This window comes from Procambarus clarkii, chromosome 88, assembly GCF_040958095.1.
Source record: "Procambarus clarkii isolate CNS0578487 chromosome 88, FALCON_Pclarkii_2.0, whole genome shotgun sequence".
Lineage (NCBI taxonomy): Eukaryota > Metazoa > Arthropoda > Malacostraca > Decapoda > Cambaridae > Procambarus > Procambarus clarkii.
Genome location: NC_091237.1, coordinates 17,976,309 through 17,992,558, shown reverse-complemented (window position 1 = coordinate 17,992,558; position 16,250 = coordinate 17,976,309). Strand labels below are relative to the sequence as shown.

The window sequence follows — 16,250 nt, the reverse complement described above, 5'->3', positions numbered from 1 at the left end:
ATGATGATGAGTGTTGAGGTGCAGGATGATGACGCTGTGGAGGACGGCCACCACCTCCAGCGGCCACACCAACAAGGCGGACATCACCGCTCTCAACAGTCTCTCCATAAGGTAGAAAAGGACTTTATATTCACAATAACAAGAATGACTGTTTCCTGATGGTGATGATGGTGATGATGGTGATGATGGTGATGATGGTGATGATGGTGATGAAGATCCGTGCGGGGGGGGGGGGAAGGGATGGGGCCGCGGACGTTTATAATGACAACTGATGGTGATGTTCACCTGTCCGCCTCACACGTGACAGACTGACAGACACCGGTCAAGACGGCACATAGACTGACTCCCTTTCCTCACTACGAGCAATAAATAGTTTGCAATCAAGTAATAACGTGCTTGTCTTGGAAGCTAGACGTAGATATATAAGAATACTTAGCAAGAGGGTAAATATAAAAATGTTGTGGATTCCTTCTCACATTGGCATGCAGGAACATGACAAAGTTGACGCCCTTGCTAAGGCTGCAGTAAATAAAGACAGTATTGAACGGAATCTTGAGTTATCAAATAGGTCCCTTAAAAGTGTCATTAGACGAGAACTCCTGGATGGATTTGAAGAAAGTAGAACAGTGCAAACTGGAACTAGCAGGTCCATTGTTCATCACAATGAAATGTGTGAAGTGAAACATGTGTATGGGGCAAGTAACAAAGTCAGTAGACTAACAGATGTTGTCACAGCTCGTATAAGACTTGGCTACAAGTATCTCTGGTAGTTCGGCTTGTATAGGGATCTAGATGAAGTAAAGTGTAAAGTGTGTGGACATAGGCAGGGACACACACTCGAACACTATATCTTGGACTGTTGTAAAATTGAGCCTTTTAGAGATAAATCTAAGCTCACTCTGTATGATATGTCAACCTATCTTATTACCATGGATAAATTACCTGAAATCCTTGCACTGTACCCATATTTTGCTTCCAGTAGATGAACGACATACGAGATTAAGAAACAAGTAGTGTATTGTGAGGACTAATAATAAACAGAAGCTCTCCTATGACTCTGTAATATCCCCATTGGTCAAACTATTATGTATTAGCGATAAGACCTACCATTAATGTATGATGACTTACTGTAAATATGTAGCTCTTGTAATAGCACTTTCTCTGTAACTAGCTGACATTGTAACTATAAGGTGTGAAGGATAGAAGGAATTGTTTATGTAATAATCTAAGATGAGGTCTGATAAAGACCCTTTGTGCCCTCTGTAATGCTTTTGCGCTACCGCTCACAGGATGAGTATGGGGTGCACAATAAACTAGCCGCCTTCGGCGGCAACAATCAATCAATAGACAGGCACAGTGCTCCTGAGGCCTGGTCCGGCCCACCCACATGCTACATAAACACTCTCATACACACACACACAAACGCTCATTCACACCAACATATTTTCAAGATATGAAGATGTAACTCAGCTGATTACTAATGTCTGAGGAACGGGGGTATTTCCCCTAAGGTCGTGGAGGGACAGAGAGATGGAGGGGGTGCAGGGATGGGAAGGGGGGTGGAAGGGGGGTGGAGGATCCGGGAGAGTGAGAGAGGGGGAGGGACACACACACACACACGCATCTACGTCACTGAGAAGCTCAAGTGTCCACCATCATGTTATGAATGGTTACCCTTACTCCCCCGCAACAATAATACAACTACTGTAGTACCCTTCCCCCCCCCCCCCCCCTCTCTGACGGTGTCCAGCCAGGAGCCCCCTACACTCCTGCTACTCTAGTACTCCCCCCACCCCCCCCCCCCCACACACACACACACTAAGGCTTGGAAAATCGGGGTCCAAGAGCTAACAGCTCGATCCAACAAGAACTACAACTGGCATGGGTCCTCCCCCTTGGAGGCCTGGTCGAGGACCGGGCCGCGGGGACACTATAGCCCCGAAATCATCTCAAGAAATCAATCATCTCAAGATAACCTCCCTGGAAGACATTCTCTGAGCTCCCTACACTAGACACCGGCTAAGGCGTACAAATTAGACGCTTTACGTAAGACAAGGATGACCACCACTTGTATTAATGGACCTACCGGTTATTAAGCCATCTTGTCAAGGATCAACTGGATTCGTCGTGTTTTTTAACGGAATGAACCAATCCATTAAAAATGCGACGTATTATGTCAAATTTAGAGCATTGTAATATGGACGTTTTCATTGCATATGCCTCGACAGGTTAGGTGGGTTGCTTGGGTTACTAGCAATCACAACACTAAACAAAACACGGGAGGTTATCTTGAGGTTATCTTGAGATGATTTCGGGGTTTTTTTAGTGTCCCCGCGGCCCGGTCCTCGACCAGGCCTCCACCCCCAGGAAGCAGCCCGTGACAGCTGACTAACACCCAGGTACCTATTTTACTGCTAGGTAACAGGGGCATTCAGGGTGAAAGAAACTTTGCCCATTTGTTTCTGCCTCGTGCGGGAATCGAACCCGCGCCACAGAATTACGAGTCCTGCGCGCTATCCACCAGGCTACGAGGCCCCCCTGAGGAATAACTTTGTGATGCAAAGTGTGTGTTCTTTAAGCGCTCTAAAACCTCGTGTAAGATCAGCAGTAAGAACTTCATAGTAGCAATTATAAGCAAGTTGTTTACTTGAGACAGTTAAGCCAGTCCCAGCTGTGTCTGGGTACAAGTGACAGGATGAACAACCCAGCGGGTTTTCTTCCTATTGGGGAGTGTTGTACATGCTGCTATGGCGGTGTGTCCACTCACAGGATGAGTGGCGCTGCCCAATACTGTCACTATGGCGGTGTGTCCACTCACAGGATGAGTGACGCTGCCCAATACTGTCACTATGGCGGTGTGTCCACTCACAGGATGAGTGACGCTGCCCAATACTGTCACTATGGCAGTGTGTCCACTCACAGGATGAGTGACGCTGCCCAATACTGTCACTATGGCGGTGTGTCCACTCACAGGATGAGTGGCGCTGCCCAATACTGTCACTATGGCGGTGTGTCCACTCACAGGATGAGTGGCGCTGCCCAATACTGTCACTATGGCGGTGTGTCCACTCACAGGATGAGTGGCGCTGCCCAATACTGTCACTATGGCGGTGTGTCCACTCACAGGATGAGTGACGCTGCCCAATACTGTCACTATGGCGGTGTGTCCACTCACAGGATGAGTGGTGCTGCCCAATACTGTCACTATGGCGGTGTGTCCACTCACAGGATGAGTGGTGCTGCCCAATACTGTCACTATGGCGGTGTGTCCACTCACAGGATGAGTGGTGCTGCCCAATACTGTCACTATGGCGGTGTGTCCACTCACAGGATGAGTGGCGCTGCCCAATACTGTCACTATGGCGGTGTGTCCACTCACAGGATGAGTGGCGCTGCCCAATACTGTCACTATGGCGGTGTGTCCACTCACAGGATGAGTGGCGCGGCCCAATACTGTCACTATGGCGGTGTGTCCACTCACAGGATGAGTGGCGCGGCCCAATACTGTCACTATGGCGGTGTGTCCACTCACAGGATGAGTGGCGCTGCCCAATACTGTCACTATGGCGGTGTGTCCACTCACAGGATGAGTGGCGCTGCCCAATACTGTCACTATGGCGGTGTGTCCACTCACAGGATGAGTGGCGCGGCCCAATACTGTCACTATGGCGGTGTGTCCACTCACAGGATGAGTGGCGCGGCCCAATACTGTCACTATGGCGGTGTGTCCACTCACAGGATGAGTGACGCTGCCCAATACTGTCACTATGGCGGTGTGTCCACTCACAGGATGAGTGACGCTGCCCAATACTGTCACTATGGCGGTGTGTCCACTCACAGGATGAGTGACGCTGCCCAATACTGTCACTATGGCGGTGTGTCCACTCACAGGATGAGTGACGCTGCCCAATACTGTCACTATGGCGGTGTGTCCACTCACAGGATGAGTGGCGCTGCCCAATACTGTCACTATGGCGGTGTGTCCACTCACAGGATGAGTGGCGCGGCCCAATACTGTCACTATGGCGGTGTGTCCACTCACAGGATAAGTGGCGCGGCCCAATACTGTCACTATGGCGGTGTGTCCACTCACAGGATGAGTGGCGCGGCCCAATACTATCACTATGGCGGTGTGTCCACTCACAGGATGAGTGGCGCGGCCCAATACTGTCACTATGGCGGTGTGTCCACTCACAGGATGAGTGGCGCTGCCCAATACTGTCACTATGGTGGTGTGTTCACTCACAGGATGAGTGACGCTGCCCAATACTGTCACTATGGCGGTGTGTCCACTCACAGGATGAGTGGTGCTGCCCAATACTGTCACTATGGCGGTGTGTCCACTCACAGGATGAGTGGCGCTGCCCAATACTGTCACTATGGCGGTGTGTCCACTCACAGGATGAGTGGCGCTGCCCAATACTGTCACTATGGCGGTGTGTCCACTCACAGGATGAGTGACGCTGCCCAATACTGTCACTATGGCGGTGTGTCCACTCACAGGATGAGTGGCGCTGCCCAATACTGTCACTATGGCGGTGTGTCCACTCACAGGATGAGTGGCGCTGCCCAATACTGTCACTATGGCGGTGTGTCCACTCACAGGATGAGTGACGCTGCCCAATACTGTCACTATGGCGGTGTGTCCACTCACAGGATGAGTGGCGCTGCCCAATACTGTCACTATGGCGGTGTGTCCACTCACAGGATGAGTGGCGCTGCCCAATACTGTCACTATGGCGGTGTGTCCACTCACAGGATGAGTGACGCTGCCCAATACTGTCACTATGGCGGTGTGTCCACTCACAGGATGAGTGGCGCTGCCCAATACTGTCACTATGGCGGTGTGTCCACTCACAGGATGAGTGGCGCTGCCCAATACTGTCACTATGGCGGTGTGTCCACTCACAGGATGAGTGGCGCTGCCCAATACTGTCACTATGGCGGTGTGTCCACTCACAGGATGAGTGGCTCTGCCCAATACTGTCACTATGGCGGTGTGTTCACTCACAGGATGAGTGGCGCTGCCCAATACTGTCACTATGGCGGTGTGTCCACTCACAGGATGAGTGGCGCTGCCCAATACTGTCACTATGGCGGTGTGTCCACTCACAGGATGAGTGGTGCTGCCCAATAAACTCGCCCCTCGGGGCAAAATTTAAAAAATTAACAAAATTCCTCGCTGCACAGGACAAAGATTAAGAATCTCCTCATGTAAGGGCAACATCTCGCACAAATATAAGCCACCATGATGATACACTGCAGGCAAGTTGGCCAGACCACACACTAGAAGGTGAAGGGATGACGACGTTTCGGCACAATCGACTTGAGAATGGTCCAGGACGGACCGAAACGTCGTCGTCCCTTCACCTTCTAGTGTGTGGTCTGGTCAACCCTGGAAACACAAACCGAAACTGTCTCTATTTTCAGCTTGTTACAACTTGTAATAAAGTTGTTACATCTTGGCTTAACGTGTTTATGACGTATTAGAACGTTGTTACAACTTGCTATATTGGTTGTTATAACTGGTTAGGTGTTAAAACTTGTTCGAACGTTATAGCAACGTCGTAGTTTCGGTGTGTCTTTGGCGGGAACATACTTCAGCCGCGTTATTGTGACTCCTCGCCTGCACATTGAAGGCAAATTAGCGTGTAACGAGGGTGAAGTTGAGCTGGCCCTGGGAACCCCATACCTGTTGTCAAGACAATATTGTTCAAAACCCTCGGGTCAGGTTATCTTGTATCTTGAGGTTATCTTGAGATGATTTCGGGGCTTTAGTGTCCCCGCGGCCCGGTCCTCGACCAGGCCTCCACCCCCAGGAAGCAGCCCGTGACAGCTGACTAACTTCCAGGTACCTATTTTACTGCTAGGTAACAGGGGCATAGGGTGAAAGAAACTGTGCCCATTGTTTCTCGCCGGCGCCCGGGATCGAACCCGGGACCACAGGATCACAAGTCCAGCGTGCTGTCCGCTCGGCCGACCGGGTCTGATAGACAAGCTACACTCTCTCAAAGGTCTGTACAAGCACCAGTGTAAAATATTATGATTGTTTACGTCTGATAATTATGTATTATGGCAGCATTACAACTTGTAGCTGATTGGCAGGTGGCTACAGGTGACGGATCTCCCAATCCTGAGCACTCCAGGTGCAAACTCTGTGAGCAGGAACTGCGGCATGATCTCCCACACTACATCACCGAATGCCCAGTTATTGGTCCCTTTAGATCTGCTGGTATGAGGTACCTGGAGCCCTTCAGATCTGCAGGTATGAGGTACGTGGAGCCCTTCAGATCTGCAGGTATGAGGTACGTGGAGCCCTTCAGATCTGCAGGTATGAGGTACGTGGAGCCCTTCAGACCTGCCGGTATGAGGTACGTGGAGCCCTTCAGACCTGCCGGTATGAGGTACGTGGAGCCCTTCAGACCTGGCGGTATGAGGTACGTGGAGCCCTTCAGATCTGCCGGTATGAGGTACGTGGAGCCCTTCAGACCTGGCGGTATGAGGTACGTGGAGCCCTTCAGACCTGGCGGTATGAGGTACGTGGAGCCCTTCAGACCTGGCGGTATGAGGTACGTGGAGCCCTTCAGACCTGGCGGTATGAGGTACGTGGAGCCCTTCAGACCTGGCGGTATGAGGTACGTGGAGCCCTTCAGACCTGGCGGTATGAGGTACGTGGAGCCCTTCAGACCTGGCGGTATGAGGTACGTGGAGCCCTTCAGACCTGGCGGTATGAGGTACGTGGAGCCCTTCAGACCTGGCGGTATGAGGTACGTGGAGCCCTTCAGACCTGGCGGTATGAGGTACGTGGAGCCCTTCAGACCTGCCGGTATGAGGTACGTGGAGCCCTTCAGACCTTCAGACCTGGCGGTATCAGGTACCTGGAGCTTTGAAATCAGTTTATTAGCTCTCGTGTTCTTGAAGATATCTCCAAAATGCATCCAGAGTTAACTAGGGCAGACTACTGATAACACACTCTCAATGGTGATGACCTTAGCATCACACAGCAGCTCTTGACGTATACCATATAACCCTTCCTATAGTCTATGGTAGCTACAAATGCTATTATCTATGCAAAAAGAAAAATGCCAAAAACGGTTGCATTATTTACAGCAAATTGTGAGAATGAATTGGGAGATCATGACTGTAATAGCGAATAAAATACCAATATAAAAGAGAGAAATGGTACAGGTGAAGTTTAAGATGATAAGCACGCGGAAGATGAGAGAGAGAAGGAAGTGTAGCAATAACTGTGAGGGGGAAGATGGCCAGCCGAGATTATGGCTTGAAGGTCACCAGACATCCTCGGGGCAGTCGGCCAGCGGCGGCCTTGGTGTAGGCAGCGTCAGCCGTGGCACTCTGCCTCACCCTACACCCACAGACACTCACCCACCCTCACCCTACACCCTCAGGCACTCACCCACCCTCACCCTACACCCTCAGGCACTCACCCACCCTCACCCTACACCCTCAGGCACTCACCCACCCTCACCCTACACCCAGACACTCACCCACCCTCACCCTACACCCACAGACACTCACCCACCCTCGTCCTACACCCACAGGCACTCACTCACCCTCGTCCTACACCCACAGACACTCACCCACCCTCGTCCTACACCCACAGGCACTCACTCACCCTCGTCCTACACCCACAGACACTCACCCATCCTCGTCCTACACCCACAGGCACTCACCCACCCTCACCCTACACCCACAGGCACTCACCCACCCTCGTCCTATACCCACAGGCACTCACCCACCCTCGTCCTACACCCACAGACACTCGCCCACCTTCGTCCTACACCCACAGGCACTCACCCACCCTCGTCCTACACCCACAGGCACTCACCCACCCTCGTCCTACACCCACAGGCACTCACCCACCCTCGTCCTACACCCACAGGCACTCACCCACCCTCACCCTACACCCACAGGCACTCACCACCCTCACCCTACACCCACAGGCACTCACCACCCTCACCCTACACCCACAGGCACTCACCACCCTCACTCTATACACCCACAGGCACTCACCACCCTCACCCTACACCCACAAACACTCACCACCCTCACCCTACACCCACAAACACTCACCCTAAGCATCAGGTCAGCCCGGATTCCTAACACTTGAATGACGGCACTTCAGGTATGGGCACGAGGACCAGCAGGTACTTCCCCCCCACACGCATACTGGCTTACCCTCATAACTACCTTACCTTCGTTAGCGTTCAGGCATCTTGCCTTAGAAAGGGAGGGAGAGGAGTGAATTATCAGGGGAAATCGCCAAGCCATTAGTGCTTCTCTTTACTGCATTCAAGCACAATGACATGGTTAAGGAACTACCTAACAGACAGGAGTCAGAGTGCCAGTGAGAGGGGTGAGGTAAGAAATGGTGGACATTAAGGAGCGGTGCTGGGACCCATATTATTTCTTATTCCTGTAAATTACTTTATCTACACGAGTTAAGTCTAATTTGTCGATATTTGCTGACGATGCAGCACTAATGAGAAGACTTGAGAGAATTTTTTTGTTTTAAATTTTGCCCCGAGGGGCGAGTTTATTGGGCAGCGCCACTCATCCTGTGAGTGGCGCTATGCTATGGCGGTATGTTGTACATACCGTCATAGCAGCATGTACAACACTCCCCAATAGGAAGACACCCCGCTGGGTTGTTCATCCTGTCACTTGTACCCAGACACAGCTGGGACTTGAGAGAGATGAGGATTGTAAGTATCTTCAATATGACTTAGAACTTATAGAACTTATTTCAACATAGAACGTATAACCCTCTTTGCATGGAGTGTTACACACACACAAGCAGTACAACTATTTAAGGAAAAAACACAGATTTAAAATTCTCCAAGCAGATGCAATGCTTATATGTATAAAATCCCATACTAACATTGCCATAACTTCTATGTTTTCGCAAACAGTTAAACATCTTGACCAGAGAACCCAAGTGAGAGTTTAACATAAGAACAGATCAAGAGACCAATTGCATTGTTTGATTACCATCTCTCAAGTCAACATCCACAACTGACTGGACCATTCCGTGCATAATTGCTGAGTAAATCAGTCACTAAAGGAATTATTAGTGAATCTTCATTTATATAAATGGGTCTGTAAGGAGGGGCCTGGTAGCCTGGTGGATAGCGCACAGGACTCGTAATTCTGTGGCGCGGGTTCGATTCCCGCACGAGGCAGAAACAAATGGGCAAAGTTTCTTTCACCCTGAATGCCCCTGTTACCTAGCAGTAAATAGGTACCTGGGAGTTAGTCAGCTGTCACGGGCTGCTTCCTGGGGGTGGAGGCCTGGTCGAGGACCGGGCCGCGGGGACACTAAAGCCCCGAAATCATCTCAAGATAACCTCAAGATAAAAAGTAGTGAATTAGATACAATTAATACAAGTGCAGGACTGTATAAATTAAGTCAATTAAGATTTGTGATATACAATTAAAATATATATATATATATATATATATATATATATATATATATATATATATATATATATGTATATATATATATATATATATATATATATATATATATATATATATATATATATATATATATATATTTGGTATAAATATATATTTATATGATGGGGTACTTGGCTGACCTGGAGTGTCTGCCAAGATAACCGAGCGGGTGTTATTACACTGGCGTGGTGTGTTATCTTACAAGATAGTCATCTGAACTAGCCACCCACCTGGGTCAACATCAGGGGTTCCTTAACTGTCCTCTCTCTCTCTCTCATCTCCTGTTCACTGTTCGTGTATAGGACACCCTACACCCTCCGGCCCTCCCTCACACCACACCCTACACCCTCCGGCCCTCCCTCACACCACACCCTACACCCTCCGTCCCTCCCTCACACCACACCCTACACCCATCCTACACCCTCCGGCCCTCCCTCACACCACACCCTACACCCTCCGGCCCTCCCTCACACCACACCCTACACCCACCCTACACCCTCCGGCCCTCCCTCACACCACACCCTACACCCTCCGGCCCTCCCTCACACCACACCTTCCCTCACACTACACCCTCCCCTCACACTACACCCTCCCCTCACACTACACCCATACACCTACACCCTCCAACGCTACAATAACCCTTTAGACATAAGATGGAAACCTTAAAATTTACGTCGTCTCAAGTTACTGTCGCAATATGCAACAAAAAAACCTTTTCCACTTGATTAGAACAAAATATAGTACTCCCCATATTATATGAAGTCTACTTATGCGGAACATCAAACACCCCCCCCCCCCCTTAACGGAACCTGTGCATCTTTCAATCATGTCAACTTTATAAAATGTAAGAAACTGATTATAATCTTAGAAGACTTTAACAACCCAAAGTTATTATTGTTGTAAACAACCTTTTAGTGCTTCGGGGCTCAAACTGTTTACGAGAAGTAAACAGAGCCGGCAGGATTGCTGAAAGATGCACAGGTTTCGCAATTGGCTGCATAAATGCTTAGGTAACTGGACCGGAATTCACGTAGAGAGAGAGACTCCATGGTGATGACTTCAGTAAGGTTGTTGTTGTTAAAGATTCGCTACTTGGAACAAGCAGTTCCAAGTAGCACGGGCTATGGTGAGCCCGTAGTCAGTGAGGAAGCAAGCTACCTTACTTACTACTTAGCTCCTTACTACCATAAATAGTAAGGACAGACTATCCTGTCTGGGTGTGATGGGTCTGTAAGGACAGACTATCCTGTCTGGGTGTGATGGGTCTGTAAGGACAGACTATCCTGTCTGGGTGTGATGGGTCTGTAAGGACAGACTATCCTGTCTGGGTGTGATGGGTCTGTAAGGACAGACTATCCTGTCTGGGTGTGATGGGTCTGTAAGGACAGACTATCCTGTCTGGGTGTGATGGGTCTGTAAGGACAGACTATCCTGTCTGGGTGTGATGGGTCTGTAAGGACAGACTATCCTGTCTGGGTGTGATGGGTCTGTAAGGACAGACTATCCTGTCTGGGTGTGATGGGTCTGTAAGGACAGACTATCCTGTCTGGGTGTGATGGGTCTGTAAGGACAGACTATCCTGTCTGGGTGTGATGGGTCTGTAAGGACAGACTATCCTGTCTGGGTGTGATGGGTCTGTAAGGACAGACTATCCTGTCTGGGTGTGATGGGTCTGTAAGGACAGACTATCCTGTCTGGGTGTGATGGGTCTGTAAGGACAGACTATCCTGTCTGGGTGTGATGGGTCTGTAAGGACAGACTATCCTGTCTGGGTGTGATGGGTCTGTAAGGACAGACTATCCTGTCTGGGTGTGATGGGTCCTGATGGGTCTGTAAGGACAGACTATCCTGTCTGGGTGTGATGGGTCTGTAAGGACAGACTATCCTGTCTGGGTGTGATGGGTCTGTAAGGACAGACTATCCTGTCTGGGTGTGATGGGTCTGTAAGGACAGACTATCCTGTCTGGGTGTGATGGGTCTGTAAGGACAGACTATCCTGTCTGGGTGTGATGGGTCTGTAAGGACAGACTATCCTGTCTGGGTGTGATGGGTCTGTAAGGACAGACTATCCTGTCTGGGTGTGATGGGTCTGTAAGGACAGACTATCCTGTCTGGGTGTGATGGGTCTGTAAGGACAGACTATCCTGTCTGGGTGTGATGGGTCTGTAAGGACAGACTATCCTGTCTGGGTGTGATGGGTCTGTAAGGACAGACTATCCTGTCTGGGTGTGATGGGTCTGTAAGGACAGACTATCCTGTCTGGGTGTGATGGGTCTGTAAGGACAGACTATCCTGTCTGGGTGTGATGGGTCCTGATGGGTCTGTAAGAACAGACCCATCAGGATGGAGTCAGGGAAATACTTGGTGAGAGATAGTTCTTCACCCCCACCCCCCTCCCCTCACGAGGGCCAGATACACAAGCCAGCCTTGATACTAGCTTCCCCCCCTCCCCCCCCCCTCACTACACCCTCACAGTAACCTAATAGCTGCCATACCACTCCACTACACTTCTTCCCTTCCTCTACACCCGCTGTCAACCTCTCCGCCTTCCCCAATCTGCCGACACACCCCCACCACACTTCCCTGAGAGAGTCATATTCCCTCATAATACCAAACATGGAGTAGGAAAGCCTCTCCTGCTTTCCCTGCTGACCAGGTGTGTTATTCCAGCCTGTATACCTGCTTTCTCTGCTGACCAGGTGTGTTATTCCAGCCTGTATACCTGCTTTCCCTGCTGACCAGGTGTGTTATTCCAGCCTGTATACCTGCTTTCTCTGCTGACCAGGTGTGTTATTCCAGCCTGTATACCTGCTTTCTCTGCTGACCAGGTGTGTTATTCCAGCCTGTATACCTGCTTTCTCTGCTGACCAGGTGTGTTATTCCAGCCTGTATACCTGCTTTCTCTGCTGACCAGGTGTATTATTCCAGCCTGTATACCTGCTTTCTCTGCTGACCAGGTGTGTTATTCCAGCCTGTATACCTGCTTTCTCTGCTGACCAGGTGTGTTATTCCAGCCTGTATACCTGCTTTCCCTGCTGACCAGGTGTATTATTCCAGCCTGTATACCTGCTTTCTCTGCTGACCAGGTGTATTATTCCAGCCTGTATACCTGCTTTCCCTGCTGACCAGGTGTGTTATTCCAGCCTGTATACCTGCTTTCTCTGCTGACCAGGTGTGTTATTCCAGCCTGTATACCTGCTTTCTCTGCTGACCAGGTGTATTATTCCAGCCTGTATACCTGCTTTCTCTGCTGACCAAGGGTCAGATTCACGAAAGCACTTACGCAAGCACTTACGAACGTGTACATTTTTCCTCAATCTTTGACGGCTTTGGTTACATTTATGAAACAGTTTACAAGCATGAAAACTTGCCAATCAACTGTTGTTATTGTTATAAACAGCCTCCTGGTGCTTCGGAGCTCATTAACTGTTTAATAATTGTAAACAAAGCCGCCAAAGATTGAGAAAAGATGTACACGTTCGTAAGTGCTTGCGTGAATCTGACCCCAGGTGTATTATTCCAGCCTATACACCTGCTACACCGTTGTATCTCATACTTAAGTTGTATTTCCCAACAATTAAGTTGATATTTCGACAAAGGTTGGAGTGATTAGTGACACGTTTAAAAACACAAAAAGTTGATTGAATTTGCTGGATGGACGATTCCTCCCAGACAAAATGTTATCGTTGGTTTGTGAAATATTTCCTCGAGTGCAGGTGTGGACATCAGCCCGGGAGGGAGAGTGCGCAATGAGTGCCAGGAGAGTGCACACTGAGTGCCAGGATAATTCACAATTAAGGTTGCCAAGCTCATTTTGCAAGACCCGTAGTTCACAACCACACAAGTTACTCTCACACGAGACCACAGGACACCGTCACGGGACCACAGGACACCGTCACGGGACCACAGGACCCGTCACGGGACCACAGGAACCCGTCACGGGACCACAGGAACCCGTCACGGGACCACAGGACCCGTCCCGGGACCACAGGACACCGTCACGGGACCACAGGACCCGTCACGGGACCACAGGAACCCGTCACGGGACCACAGGAACCCGTCACGGGACCACAGGACCCGTCCCGGGACCACAGGACCCGTCACGGGACCACAGGAACCCGTCACGGGACCACAGGACCCATCACGGGACCACAGGAACCCGTCACGGGACCACAGGACACCGTCACGACACCACAGGACCCGTCACGGGACCACAGGATTCGTCACGGGACCACAGGACCCGTCACGGGACCACAGGACCCGTCACGGGACCACAGGACCCGTCACGGGACCACAGGACCCGTCACGGGACCACAGGACCCTGTCACCTTACCAGTCCGGAAGAGTCTGGGTGACTCATTAGTGACAACACCTCACAATATCAGTCCTCAGCCTTACGAGTACTGGGGTGTTGTCGTCTTGGGTTACGTGCACACCTGTCCCCTACACCTGTCCAGCACACCTGTCACTCACAGACGCTAGTAGTCATATTACCATTTACAATACAGATTGGTCATTTATGAAAATGGTTGTCAAAATATGGTGACAAAATGCCGGCTGATTGGGGGCCCTCGACCCATAGTGGAGACGAGCAAAGAAACTAGCAGACAAGGGGCCAGATTCACGAAGCAGTTACGCAAGTACTTACGAACCTGGGGGCCAGATTCACGAAGCAGTTACGCAAGTACTTACGAACCTGTACATCTTTCCATAATCTTTGACGGCTTTGGTTACATTTATTAAACAGTTTACAAGCATGAAAACTTGCCAATCAACTGTTGTTATTGTTATAAACAGCCTCCTGGTGCTTCGGAGCTCATTAACTGTCTAATAATTGTAAACAAAGCCGCCAAAGATTGAGACAATATGTATAGGTTCGCAAGTGCTTGCGTAACTACTTCGTGAATCTGGCCCAATGTGCCCAAGGGGCAGGTTTGAGGGAGGGAGGGTAGGGGTAGGGTAGGTGTGCTCACCTACCCCAGGTTCACCATCACACACAGTGCGATCCCACTCCACAGCTCCCGCCTCGCGGAAGAAGACAGGTCGGCCGCAACCTTCACCGAAGCCACCTGGTACACACAGTGGCCCAGAACGCCTGGCGACATTCTTGGACTTCGCAATGTACCTCCCATTTCATATTCCAGTGACCTTGTCTCCCTCGACGCCAGTGGCTGTACCAGGTACCCAGGCCACGTTGCCAGGTAAGGGGGAGGGGGAGGGAACAAAGCATTGGTAAGGGGGTTGAATAGCCCTAAGGAGGAGGCTATTCCTCTTTAGGAGGAATAGCCTCCTAAAGAGGCTATTTAGGAATAGCCTCCTAAATTCCTCTTTAGGCCACAGAGTCCGTGAGTTGACCAAGAGAGATGAACTCCATGGTGCCATTATGGGTAGGAAAGAGCCAGTGGCAGCTGGGTGCCCGCCACACTACACTAAGTGGCACTTGTTGCGTATAGTGCCTGCCTCACCCTACACCCCCTCCCTTACCCCCCTTCCCTACCTCTTACCTCTACCCTACTACTGTAGTGCTGTGTTGTTGTTGTTGTTATAGATTTAGCTATTGGGAACAAAAAGTTCCAAGTAGCACGGGCTATGGTGAGCCCGTCTGTAGTGCTGTGCCTACCTTGCTGCCATATAGTGCCACGTCTCTTCCCTCCAGAACACGGGGGAAGACATCTCCCGTCACGCAGGGTGCAGTCGCACCTCCACACATCTCCAGTATCAGCTATTGATACTGGTGATGGCTCAAAAGGGCCACCACTTATGGGCTATTCATGCCCGTGTTACCTTTTGGGTGGCTTAATCTTCACCAATCAATCAATCAATGAATCCCTCCAGAAGCAGCAAGTGCGTGGGGCCGCTGGTGCTCACGTGACTGCAGAAAAAATCTGCGAACTGTAATTTGCATATTTTATTTGTATTTTGTATTTATATATATACAAGAGCTGCGTGCATTCTTTTCCCGCAATACGACCCGCCAAATCGTTTAACAACCACGTACCCAGTTCACTGCTGAGTGAACAGAGGCTACACTTAAGGCTTGACCCCCAGTCAATCCTCCCCAGCCAGGATACGAACCCAGGCCAAAGCGCTGGCGAAGCGCCGGGCGAGTGTCTTACCACTTACGCCACGGGCCCGGCTGCGGTATAAGTTAGCGTAGTGCGGGTCTCGAACCGCAGGCGGCCCAGCGTTGGAGGGAGTCGACACCCCGACACCCCTCACCTGCACGGTGAGGAGGGGGAAGGGAAGGGAAGGGGGGGGGGGTCAGGCTACCCTACCAACAGGTGCGTATATTGAAATCATGTTGCATATTGTAGGCGGTGGAGAAGAGCAAACACAGTTGCGTGAGGAGGCAGAGTTTGCGTAACCTTGACACACTTACGCCGGGGCACGCTGCTAAGGGCGTTGATCCTCTACGTAAGAGGTGAATAGTTGGAGTTGTGGTGGTTGTGGGGTAGTGGCTGTGAAGGTTGTTTTGGTGGTAGAGGGTGGTGGTGGTAGAGGGTGGTGGTAGTGGTGGTGGTGGTGGTGGTCGTCGTCATTGTGGTGTGGCTGTGAATGATAAGATGGTGGTAGCTGGAGGGTCTTGGTGGCCACTGTAGGATGGTGGTTGTGAGAATTGGAGGGTTACGAAGTGCTGGAGGTGGTAGTGGCTGATGGTCGTCGTGGTACAGGATTGAAGGGGAAAATGATAGACATAGTGGCTGTTCGGTTGTGAAGCTGGTGTGAGATTCCTGTCTTAGTTACCGCTGCACACACACACACACACA

At 50.5% G+C, this 16,250-nt stretch overlaps 1 protein-coding gene and 1 long non-coding RNA gene across 15 annotated transcripts in view; one reads left to right on the top strand and one right to left on the bottom strand.

Moving 5' to 3' along the window:
• The window catches only part of LOC138359021 (uncharacterized), a 246,153-nt gene that overhangs the window by 69,345 nt on the left and 160,558 nt on the right, over positions 1–16,250 (top strand). The window lies entirely within an intron of this gene.
• Positions 1–16,250, bottom strand: part of LOC123745813 (ankyrin repeat and SAM domain-containing protein 1A) — a 166,253-nt gene that overhangs the window by 14,060 nt on the left and 135,943 nt on the right. The window lies entirely within an intron of this gene.